A 13,188-nucleotide genomic window follows, 5' to 3' on the forward strand; every position below is an offset into this window, starting at 1 on the left:
ACTGGTCAGACTTGAAATTGACAAATGAAAAAGATGAATTCTTATACTGATCTCCAAATTTATTATCTTTATTATCACAACCTAGAACGCAGACGTCCAATAAAATCAAAGCTCGCTGATATATGCCAGAGGTTGTACCAGTCGCAAAACTCTGATTGGTTGGTTTCAACCCACGACAGAATAGCTTTCTGAGGCTATAGTGTCAAACTCAAGCGGATTCAAGCGATTAGATATTTTATCTTTAATGTATACATTTTGTAAGCCATAACCTTTAGTCAGAGTATATTATACATTAAAAGCCTGCGGACATGAAAAATTTGCGTATTTTTGCCGTGCGCTCCGATGATAATGATTTCGTGACATGCGCAGAACGACTGTGCACATCAAATCTGTAACGAGAATACGTAATCGCATGAAGATTGCAAGTTATATTTACGATTCTGATATAGGTTTTACTTCCTTTTGCATCACATAAAATACTGAAGAGACAAAAATCATCCTTCAACTTTTCTCAGAAAAAAAAAACAAAACAAAACATGAATCAATCATTTAAAACAATAGAAGCTATTAAGAATCCGTTTAAGAAACAGTTTCACAATGATAATGATATTTTAATAAGTTCAATAAGTACTATACAAGTGAACTTCCTTTTAACCATATACTCGTCACAAAATAAAAATTAATATTGTGTTCTCCATTTGGTATTTGGTTTACCTTTTGGGATCGGGGAGTGCATTCAGCTTTACTATTTTTAACATTTTTCCTAGCCGGTGCTAAGAATTGGTTGGGCGTGTTGCACTTTTCATTACCTTAGAATGAAGATTCTCAATCAAATCGAATATTCTATAGTGTGGCTTGGGTGTGTTCTATGCTTCTAAAGGATCTTAGGAGCAAACTTTAAAGAACTAGACCCCCCCCCCCCCCCGCCCAACACATAGCATTTATGCCAAGTAATTCTAAAATCCCTTCATCGATGGCACAGTTATGGAACGGACAAACAGAACGTGTTAACCTTGAACATCTTAGTGTGACATTGGCCCTTAGAGCTAGAGGTCTGGATCCAAGTATTGTCATCTACCTATATGCAAAGTTTAAAGTCAATACCCTCAATGGTTGTTAAGCTATGCTCCGGACACATGACGGACAGACAGACGGACACAGACGCACGCGCCATCACATAATGCGTCCCGTTTTGGAAAGTATTTGGAAAGTAATTAATGTTCAACAACCCGTTTTGATCAGATGGCTTTCATGCTTGTACATTTAGTACTGTTCGGCCTTACATAGCATTCCGTCCCAGTCCACATAAAATCATCATTAAATTACAAATTGTACTGCCACAGTTACACTGAATGTATTGTCAAGAATGTCTAGTTTAAAGAGAGATATTAAAGGTTCATAATGCTTTAAATTTTGATGAAACAGCTTTCCAAATAGGTGTTATGCGTACTTACATGGTTAGAAAAGCACTACTTTTGATATTACACATGAACTGTTATAGTTAAAGCTAAAGACCTTTTTATAAAAGCTATCGGTCGCTATGCAATTTCACGGATGTTTTGATTTTAACGTGCATGCGCTCTTGACGTGTGGCAAAAGAACGCTCAACGATAAGAAAACCTACATAAAATTATTATTATATTACGATTTTATTTGCCACTATAAAGATGATTTCTGTCAAGTAATTTACTATACAGTATGCTTTGATTAAAGACATGTATGTTATTAATCATATCTCTCCTGAAAAACCTGTTTTATTCCTATTTTCGTCAGTAGAAGAACGAGCATTTCAAGTCTATTTCCCCACATCATACAAATATAAAACTTGTTGCTTAATAATAACATCTAAAAATGTCATATGAGCCGCGCCATGGGAAAACCAACATAGTGGCTTTGCGACCAACATGGATCCAGACCAGCCATATTGAACTTTCAATTTTTCCAATAATCGGCATTATCGATTTTTTGACACATTAAATAAAGAAGGATAATTTCGATTTATTCGCTATATCTTTTAAATGGCTTAAAATAACGAATTTGCTTCGGTGGCATTCGTTGATTTAATATTTCATCTAAATGATGATATAATTTTAAATGTTGTAAGTTTACGCTTTCGCTTACCCTTTGGACTTTTAAACTTACCACCCTTGTTTTCCATTGACGTCAATTGTAGATGTCTATTTTTTGCTAAAATTTAGGGTAATTTTTGTTTGTATATTGTTCAAAGTACGGAAATCGGTGAAAATAATCGTTTTTGCTTCGGAGATGTTCTACAGAATAATTATTGCTCGAATCAACTGTGCAAAAATAGTTTTAAAAAATATTTTATTTAACTTACCCTTTGGGTGTTTTATAACATCACTATTACTTTTAAAATGAAGACTCGGGCCGACTCGGAATTTTCCGGATTTTTCCGAATGCGAGCAGACGACTCGGTATACAGGTAGTTTCCAGTTACGGCAAATTTTATGTCAAAGTAAATTTACGTTTTTAAATACCTGGATGTAATTATCATAATTTATCAATTATTTTGCGTCTATTTTTCATAACAATGATTAAATGTTATACATATTTTGACATGCGAATGCGTGAAAGAAGGGACCAGAGGTAAACAAAAGTAGATACATATGGGATCTTTTATTGGGGAAAAAAGGCAGACACAAAGATGAAATTGTCTGTACTTAGAGAAAGTGTCAGCTTGATTATTTGTCCAATTGTTTTCTTAAGTACATCAAAATATGATCCTTGTATTGGATGAAGATAGTCGTCAACTGTCAAAAATGTGCGATTTATTTTTGTTATTTGCACACACCTTGACACGCAAGATTCCTCAACCTTTTCTTTAACCAGTTCGCTTCAGTGAACTGTTTTAATTTGGTTAAATGACAATTTATACATATTAATGAATGATAAGATCGAGAGTAAATTATCCGTATTTCAATCTTTTAGCATGTTAATGAAAACTCTGACAGCGTAAGCGAAGATTAATTTAGAAACTGACAGTTTCATATCGGGATTTTTATTTCAATCAGATGTAATAGATATAAATTTTTGAGTCATACTGAGAAATTTTCCTCACTTATCAGGGGAAGGAAGTGTGCAAATACTACGATTAAGTCAGTTTCTCTGTTAGCGTTTTCTCCCCTTAGCGCTTTGATAACTCTTATCTCAAACAGTGATAAAGTAACTAGACATCTCTTACATGCTTGATTGTCTATATACATTCAATTAATATAAATGAACAGCATTCTTCATTCGGAATGTGAATGTTGTGACTGATGTTTTTCTTTAAACAAAATATTTTAGCAATTTATTTTCTGTGCTTTGCACGAAACAATGGATACTTTTTCGCACCTAATACGCAAGTGTTTCATTAGAAATTTATTCGATTTATAGTTTTATAGATTTCTGATCTGAAATTTTAATCCAACAAAAGTAGTTAAACTGTACGAGAGGAAAACATTTCAATACAAGATAGTGATATGTTTTGTGATAGTATTTATTATCAGATCAGAAATCAGATTTTTTTCTTTAAATAATTGATGTATTCTTCAGACTGAATAACAAGCGGATAGATCTATCAAGTTTACCAAATCTATTCAATAATTTCATTGCACATCTTTTAATAATATCATGTATTGGTACTCAAACAATTCAAAGTATACATGAGTAAGATGTATGGATGAATGGCTATACCCTGTTTTAAATGTACGCATGCAGCTATGATAAAATATAGAGTTCTTATGAAATTTGATAATATTGAATTAGGTACATTATATACAATATCTGCACATCTGTTTATAATATATCATCTCCAACACCATTCCCCTTATTTTCAGAAGCCTTATCTTTGCATCATATTAACACACACTTATCAATAAGCATCAGTGGCTTTGCGGAGTAACTTTTGTAGTGATTCCTAGTGATTTCAGTCTTGTTTTAAGTTCTTCTGTGGTCATTTCACTGGCGAGTTTTTCATTTTCTTTTTCAAATTGCTTTAAAACTTAATTACTGACAAACTTTATGGTATGGACACACATTAGAATTGGCTGTTTTTAATGCTTTTTACGATGAAATATAAAATATAATTCCTTGTGCTTGTATTTGTATCTATAGTTATATTATTGTATGAATGTTTGCCCGGTCCTGAAGATTTTAAACGACATTTTATAGAACGGTTTTAAGTACGTAGAAGAATGGTCACCATAGAGTTTTTCGTTGATAAATCATGATAAGTGTGACACGTTTTCCGTCTTTTACAGAAAAAAAAAAAAAAAAAAAAAAAAAAAAAAAAAAAAAAAATATATATAGATATATATATATATATATATATATATATATATATATATATATATATATATATATATATATATATATAAAATGTCAGACAGATGACTCGAACACACTACCCTGCGGTCAGTGGCAAAACGCTTTGTCCGCATGATACATGATGGTATATAATTAGCATTTCAATAGTTATATCGTTGTTTAGGTTCGGACACCGAAAATTTATTTACGAAAACATACGGAATATTCATGAGTGCCAGGTCAATACTTACGGACAATACGTAATTATATTATATAGTTTAATTAGAGAATTATTTTCTTTCCTTGTTACTTATTATTTTTAATAAAGGGTAAAACGTGAAAAAAAAAATAAAACCTAAAATGTTGGCCCAAATGAACACATGTGGTAATTATTAGTTGTCGATTCTCCATTCATTATGAAACACATGTGCATCTGTCCACTGTTAATTACATCTAATTAAGAGATAAACATCTTTTTGGCGTAAAACGGCACGCACTAGAAAACTGCTATCAAGTTTGTAATCTCATATTAATTCTTTGAAAGGCATTTAAGTTTAGTACTACATTGTCAAAAATTATAGCCATTTAGATTTCGAAAAATGTAGGAACATTTCAACTCTTTCTTTGCGAGATTTTTTTACAATTGGTTATTCCATTTAATTATTGGAACATTTTACAAGGTTCGTATTAAAAAAACCTACAAATCATAGCCAATATCTTGTCAATTTTAATTCTAATTCACTGATACAATCCGCTACTTTGACATAAATCACGCATTTAAATTCAAATACTTATGTCATACATCGGCACGTGTCACGATGTTATACCTTTCATTCATACATGCCTTGATTCGGATAGCAACATACGTGTCCCTTTAGAATATAATTAACATAATTTAATTTCTGCGTACACTGATTTAAGGCATATGACCATAAAATTTATAATGCTAATATTTTGTCAATACAATACGCTGTCCCGTGCCACGATGATATACATGTATACAAGAAACAGGATGCTACCTGACCAAAATGACACTTTAAATTTAATAAATAAATTAATTAAATAAAGTTTAAATAAATTAATTTACTGAAACACCCTGTCATTTTGTCAAAATAAGTCATAATAAATATATTGTATTATTATTTCGGTTATTACTGTAATGCAACTACAGAGCTGCTTTCACTTTTATTTTCGAACTTTTAAAAAACATATCTCAGTATCTTCAAAGGAAAATGCCACGAAAACTTTAAAAAGAAAAAAACTTTTAAAAGAACATTTGTCAGACGGAACGCACCTAAAATCATATATATAAATAATTATACAATCATGTATTCCTATTCCGACACGGCTCTATCGTAAAACTAAGCACGTTTTTGTCAATATACAGAAAACGTTGAAACTCTGTTTTTAAACTAATTTAGAAGCAAGAAAGAAATAACTTATTCTATAATAAAATATAGATCTAGAATGCGCATGGCGGAAACTTTCTACATATATCAGGGATGGAAATTTAACTTTAATATTTCCATCAAAAATAATCAGTAAAAACAGGGTTATCGTGTAATTCTGCCAAATATATATAGGGAGTATATTGAATTTGAGAGACTTTTTTCAAACGAATTTAGAAGCAACCAAATATTGACTTATTTTGAAGAAAAATATACCATCGTAAAGGTATTGAATTGTTTTTTAAGGAAATATCAGGGATGGTATAATAGAATAAATAGAAATGTGTAATTTATGACATTTTCTATAGTAAATGTATCATTTTCCTATATAAATCAATGTAAGTTTAGGAATAGGATTTATCAGTTGCGCTGTCTGCTGGCTTATCAGAATATGTGCCGTAGATGTACTGATAAGATCGCCAAAGAGGAGAATTGTTCAACATGAAGCTCTAACTGATACTTAATTAGATAGTCCCTTGCTTGTTACTTTTATTACCTTTTCACTGTAATAAAATTTTAACACCATGCATGGATAATTATGGGGGTGATAGTGGATATTTCGCACTTTTATAGCATATGTCACTTTGAAAAAAGGAGGCATTTAATAACGGCAATAAAATGGGAATTAATAAAAAAAAAACAATGCTTATGTTTTATTCTTTATTAAGGTAAACAAGACATTACGAATGATTATGTTTTTTTTTCGACTGCTTCATTGTATTGCTTGTTTAAGATCATTATCTGTTCTGTTTATTGCTTATTCAAGCGACACTTAAAAACATTTGATTTTTAAATGTAAAGTTACAAATTCTGAAGTGTGCACGATTCCGTACATGAAAACAGGGTCCATCGCTCCGTGGGCATCAATCTCTGAATAACTTTGTCCCCTTCTTTCAAGTCAGATTTCGCACGTGCAACTTGGGTGTTAGGTGCATAGGAAACTACAAATTTTGCCGTTTTCTACGTTGAAGTGGAAATGATTGTCATTTCTTTATATTTATACAATGTGTCTATATATGTCAAACTTTACTTTCTTATGCGAGAAAATATTACACGTTTGTAAGCTACTGATGTGTATATCCAATAAACAAAACGTATTGCAACTTGACGTGGGTACATGTATTTCATCTCTGTTTTTAAAATAAAACAGTATTTATTTCTTATACATAGCAATAATAATTTGAATTATTTCAAACAGATAGTCCCTATCCGTTTTATTAGGCCAGTAAAGAGTATACTTAAGTATACTTAACAAAATTATAAATTAAAACTAACATTTGACTTGACTGTGAATTAAGCGATTCTATTTTCATACCAATATATAGAAAAGAGAAAAGTTGTTAACATGCGTACACATTTATATTTGCATATTAGGTTTTCAGTATTCTACGGTGATACATGAAACTGAAGTTATTCATGTGGTTATTATATACGTACAGTGTTATAGTTTGTGTTGATGTAAACACCTTTATTGCTAAACAAATTTTGAAATATTACAATGTTGACTTACACACTTAAATGATAAAATGCTTTCACGGGGAAAAAGACATTTAAGTACTACCTGGAACGACTACAGACCTTTCTGGTACTACCAGCTAAATATGTAAATAGAGATGCAAGGAAAAGATATGATATGCCCTTTTAGTGTACTTATTTTCTTTATTATTTTACTTAAATTTTATTATATCTCAAACTTCACTCTTCCTTCGCTCATGTCACATCACTCTCTACAAGTGTCTTAAATGCTAGGTAGAGTAAAGACAAAGTTACTTATTACCTGAAGGCTCCTATTAGGAGAGATCGCCGTGACGTCACGCGTTAACATCTGTTTAATCTGGTGGCTGGCAAAACAAATGATTTTAACACCGTTTGCGTATTGAATCAGAATTTTTAATTTTTAATAACTTTTTTTGCTCATTTATGGATTTTCAAAATTCAAAAAGATTTGAAATACTAACAATCTTCATATTTTTGTATCCAAATATCTTTTTTCAATGAATAAACGTTTTAAATGACATATAATTTTAAAAGCGGCGTAGTGATTTTCACAACCTTTAGAAAAACAGTGTAAGTTAAGCGTTCATAATTAATCCATTTTATTTCAAAATAACAATTAAAAGTAATCAATAAATTGCTTGTTTTATAACCTTTCCATTGATCAAAAAATTATTTATGTAATTTGTGTTTTAAGAAAGTTTAGACCGTTAGAAAAACATCACTGTTTACAAAAAACATGGGCGGTCGGCTTCTGCTCATCCGATCACTGTCTTATCAGTTCTAAAAATAGAATTTGTATGCAAACACGATCTCTCCTTATAGGTGACTGCTTGGGACAAGTTGAAATCAGGAAAAAAATATCGATTTTGTAGATAAGGTGATTTATGATCCCCGCTTAATCTCGGAAGTTTACGTAAAATTTACGGACGATAACGATCATACCTGTCGCATTATCGATTTTTCTCCGAGCTAGGCTTAAGCTGTCCCGCATACTACAGAAAGTTCGATATGCTGCGCATCCGCGCAGTCTGGTCAGGATCCATGCTGTTCGCTAACAGTTTCTCTAATTCCAACAGGCTTTGAAAGCGAACAGCATGGATCCTGACAAGACTGCGCGGATGCGCAGGCTGGTCTGGATCCATGCTGGTCGCAAAGCCACTATGTTGGTTTTCCCATGGCACGGCTCATATTTTCTTTCATTTTATCTATTTCTTCCCACAACTTCAAATAGTTGTTGTATATATATTTTTCTCCGACTTGAATAACATCTACATACTTAGGGGTCACGGTTCCATGTCACCGAAGTTGCTGTTTTAAGTAATATACTGGAAATTATTACGTAACTATTATGCAAATGACATGATAAAACATAGGTCACCTAGGTGATCAAGACCCTAACATAAATATCGTTTAAGAACAGATAAAAAATGTAAGTGTAGACACCCCTCCGCGCTACCCGCCCCCTCTCTATTAAACCTGACCGCTGCATTTACCATCCGAACCACTTTGATACTGTTAAAAATCTTTCAAATTCAAAGAATCAATAGAAATAAATAATAACAATTTTTAATATAGAATGAATTGATCCCCATTGGAGTATAATGGGATACAAAATCTAAGGCTGAACTTTGTTAATTGAACATTTTATTTTCAACTTCGACTTTTAATTATATACAAGTATCATGTAAACTTACTGCGACAGGTGGTAAGTTCTGCGAGATCATGCTAGGAAATAAAACAAAAAAAAAAACTTTATTATTACTTAATTAATTCATGGAAAATATCTTCTTTTTTTTTCATTTTTCTTAACCTAAAAATTGCTGAAAAATCATCAAAGATAATGCGCATTAGTTAAAGTATATCAGCTGTGGGTTTGCAAAGATCTACATACATTCATTCTTCCCGCGAACTGCGGTCCAATGGAACAATTTACCAGTTAACATCACAACAGTGGACAGCCTAAGCAATTTGAAAACAGCTGTCTACACCCGTTTCACAATGTAAATAGATATCACTTGTATAGTATGAATACATGTTGGAGTTTAAAAAACCAAGGAGTGATGGACTGCCATGCCATTGGTGCCCACAAATTCACCTTTTTTTAAGTTTTATCTTGGAACGCCTGACGCCGCGTATGGGAGTCAAGTAAGCCCGCGTTTTTAAATTTCACACACGCGCACCTCGTCGATGATGTCTACTCAGTGGATCTGCAGACGAGTATCCAATAGAAGTAGAAGAATATATTTTCCTTTGTCTTGCGGTGGATATTTACTATAAAACAAATTCATAATTGATCGAATAGATTGAAATGAAATATAACTCTAACGTAATTTATATTGTGCGGCCATATCTTTTTTCCCTACGTAGAGTGCGCATGCGCGAAAATTGTTTCCCGTTGCTAAGGAAATAACTCTCTGTAAAAAGGTCTATAAAGGGAGATAATTCAAAAAACAATAGATTCAATTAAACATTCTACTATATTCAGCAATATCCAAATCTTTGACAAATATTAAAGAAAGTATTGATCAGAAATAGGATTTAACAAGAAATTAATGTATTTTATGTTCATACCGGAAAATGTGGCAATCACATTTTAAACAAATGCATTATGAGCTTTTAATTATTAGTACTAATAAAATCTGTAAAGAGATCCTTTGGAAGCATAGAATGCAACCAAGCAAAAACATAGAAGACTATGTTTGATTGAGCCTTTTTATGAGAGGTAATGTAAGGTGCAACGCCCCCTGGAACGATATTTACTAACGAGATGTATCAAAATTTTATCTTTTATGTTACAAACGTATTCTCATACTATTCATACTGCATTATGCATTATACTAATAATCCGAAAAACACCAAGTGCTTTTTCGTAAAGAAATTCAACAAATACTGTTGTAAAATATTATATGGCAAGACCTTTTCCCCTATACTCAAATATTATTATTTTTCTTTTGTCAATGTCGCTTTACCAAAGTATTTAAATGGTTACCAAAACAAATGCGTTATGTTCAACACCTTTGTAAATAATTTCAGTTTGTAGTATCAAATTTGGTCAGGGTACTTTCAGGAGTTTAAAAAATGTAAGTATCTTTTTTTTCAAAAGAATTTTCATATTCAATTATGCTTCATCTGGTGTAACAAAATTTATTATATCTTTCTTTTAATCACAGTATGCACACACAAGAGTATGCATAGGTGGTATCAATGCATTGTATTACAAATACTTGGAAATTAAAAGTCATTTCCATGACGATTTCCCATATGCAACAGTAAGGAGTTTTGATATTAAATACTGACTCTCCCACAAGCTAAAAATAAATTTCATGCTGTTTGAACAGTGTAACTAAGTCTTTTCACGTATTCAGTCAGTGTTTAAGTTTAATTACGGTCCATCCGCCGAAGCATAGAAATGCCACATAGCGTATAGACCGCGAACATATCCCTTTTCATGTTCTTAAATGGTGTTTTTGTTGCCAAATAGGGATAAAGATTATCTCTCTGCAATTCCCAGAGAGTTTTGTCCAAACAGAATGAATTTTGTTGCCAATTAATGACTATAAGTACAGCGGCCAATTAACCTGGACGTACTTAAGTCCGAAAATAGAATGTAGGTGGAAAGGCAAGCTCATCGGACAAGACCGGACACGCGTGCCTTGCGTTGACAATATAGCAGGCGAACAGAAGGTAGTCTTCTTTGTGTAGCTGTATCATCGGACTTCCGGAGTCTCCAGCAGAGCCGTGCGCACGCAGGCCAGTAACTCATGTCTTCCAGATGTACTGTCGTTTCCACACCTGCCGTCGTCATTGTAGGGATAATACACGTTTTTTGTGTGTATTAACTTCTGCAGAAGCCCGCGTGATTGTTTGTGACCAAGACCGAAGGTCGAGGTCACAAACATTATCAAAGGGTTAATACACAAAACAAACGTGTATTGTCGCTATTCTTGCATAAAAATCACTACCCGACGACTAAATGTATTGTTAGCACACCTGTCACAAGGTGGCAAGGTGAGCTTTTGTGATCGCGCGGTGTCCGTCGTCCGTCCGTGCGTCCGTGCGTGCGTCCGTAAACTTTTGCTTGTGACCACTCTAGAGGTCACATTTTTCATGGGATCTTTATGAAAGTTGGTCAGAATGTTTATCTTGGTGATATCTAGGTCAAGTTCTACACTGGGTCACGTGCCGTCAAAAACTAGGTCAGTAGGTCTAAAAATAGAAAAACCTTGTGATCTCTCTAGAGGCCATATATTTCACAAGATCTTCATGAAAAGTGGTCAGAATTTTCCCTTGATGATATCTAGGTCAAGTTCGAAACTGGGTCACGTGCCTTTAAAAACTAGGTCCTTAGGTCAATTAATAGAAAAACCTTGTGACCTCTCTAGAGGCCGTACTTTTCATGAGATCTTCATGAAAATTGGTGAGAATGTTCACCTTGATGGTATCTAGGTCAGGTTCGAAACTGGGTCAAGTGCCTTCAAAAACTAGGTCATTAGGTCAGATAATGGAAAAACCTTGTGACCTCTCTAGAGGCCATATTTTTCAATGGATCTTCATGGAACTTGGTCAGAATTTTTATCTCAATATCTAGGTCAAGTTCAAAACTGGGTCACATGAGCTCAAATACTAGGTCAGTAGGTCTAAAAATAGAAAAACCTTGTGACCTCTCTAGAGGCCATATATTTCATGAGATCTTCATGAAAATTGGTTCGAATGTTCACCTTGATGATTTCTAGGTCAAGTTCGAAAATGGGTCATGTGCCGTCAAAAACTAGGTCAGTAGGTCAAATAATAGAAAAACCTTGTGACCTCTCTAGAGGCCATATTTTTCATGGGATCTGTATGAAAATTGGTCTGAATGTTCATCTTGATGATATCTAGGTCAAGTTCAAAACAAGGTCATGTGCGGTCAAAAACTAGGTCAGTAAGTCTAAAAATAGAAAAACCTTATGACCTCTCTAGAGGCCATACTTGTGAATGGATCTCCATAAAAATTGGTCAGAATTTTCTCCTTGATGATATCTAGGTCAAGTTTGAAACTTGGTTACGTGCCGTACAAAACTAGGTCAGTAGGTCAAATAATATAAAAACCTTGTGACCTCTCTAGAGGCCATACTTTTCATGGGATCTGTATGAAAGCTGGTCTGAATGTTCATCTTGATGATATCTAGATCAAGTTTGAAACTGGGTCAACTGCGGCCAAAAACTAGGTCAGTAGGTCTAAAATTATTAAAATCTTTTGACCTCTCTAGAGGCCATATTTTTCAATGGATCTTCATGAAAATTGATCTGAATGTTCACCTTGATGATATCTAGATCAGTTTCGAAACTGGGTCACGTGCGGTCAAAAACTAGGCCAGTAGGTATAAAAATAGAAAAACCTTATGACCTCTCTAGAGGCCTTATTTTTATTGAGATCTTCATGAAAAATAGTGAGAATGTTCATCTTGATGACATCTAGGTAAAGTTCAAAACAGGGTCACGTACCTTTGAAAACTAGGTCAATAGGTCAAATAATAGAAAAACCTTGTGACCTCTCTAGAGACCATATTTTTCAATGGATCTTCATGAAAATTGGTCAGAATTTTTATCTTGATAATATCTAGGTCAAGTTTAAATCTGGGTCACATGAGCTCAAAAACTAGGTCACTATGTCAAATAATAGAAAAAACGATGTCATACTCAAAACTGGGTCATGTGGGAAGAGGTGAGCGATTCAGGACCATCATGGTCCTCTTGTTTTCATATGTGATGACTTTACGATTCCAGTACCTTTTTTAATTACCATTCTGTTGTTCTTGGAAACGGTAAACATGTTTTAAATATCCATAACCAGGGCCCAAATATCAACAACATTACTAAATACTAAAAGTTTACAAGATTTTTTTATCTCTCGTTATCGGATGAGTACGAACGTAATGTCAAACTTTCAAGCTGT

This window comes from Mercenaria mercenaria, chromosome 12 (assembly GCF_021730395.1).
Source record: "Mercenaria mercenaria strain notata chromosome 12, MADL_Memer_1, whole genome shotgun sequence".
Classification (NCBI taxonomy): Eukaryota; Metazoa; Mollusca; class Bivalvia; order Venerida; family Veneridae; genus Mercenaria; species Mercenaria mercenaria.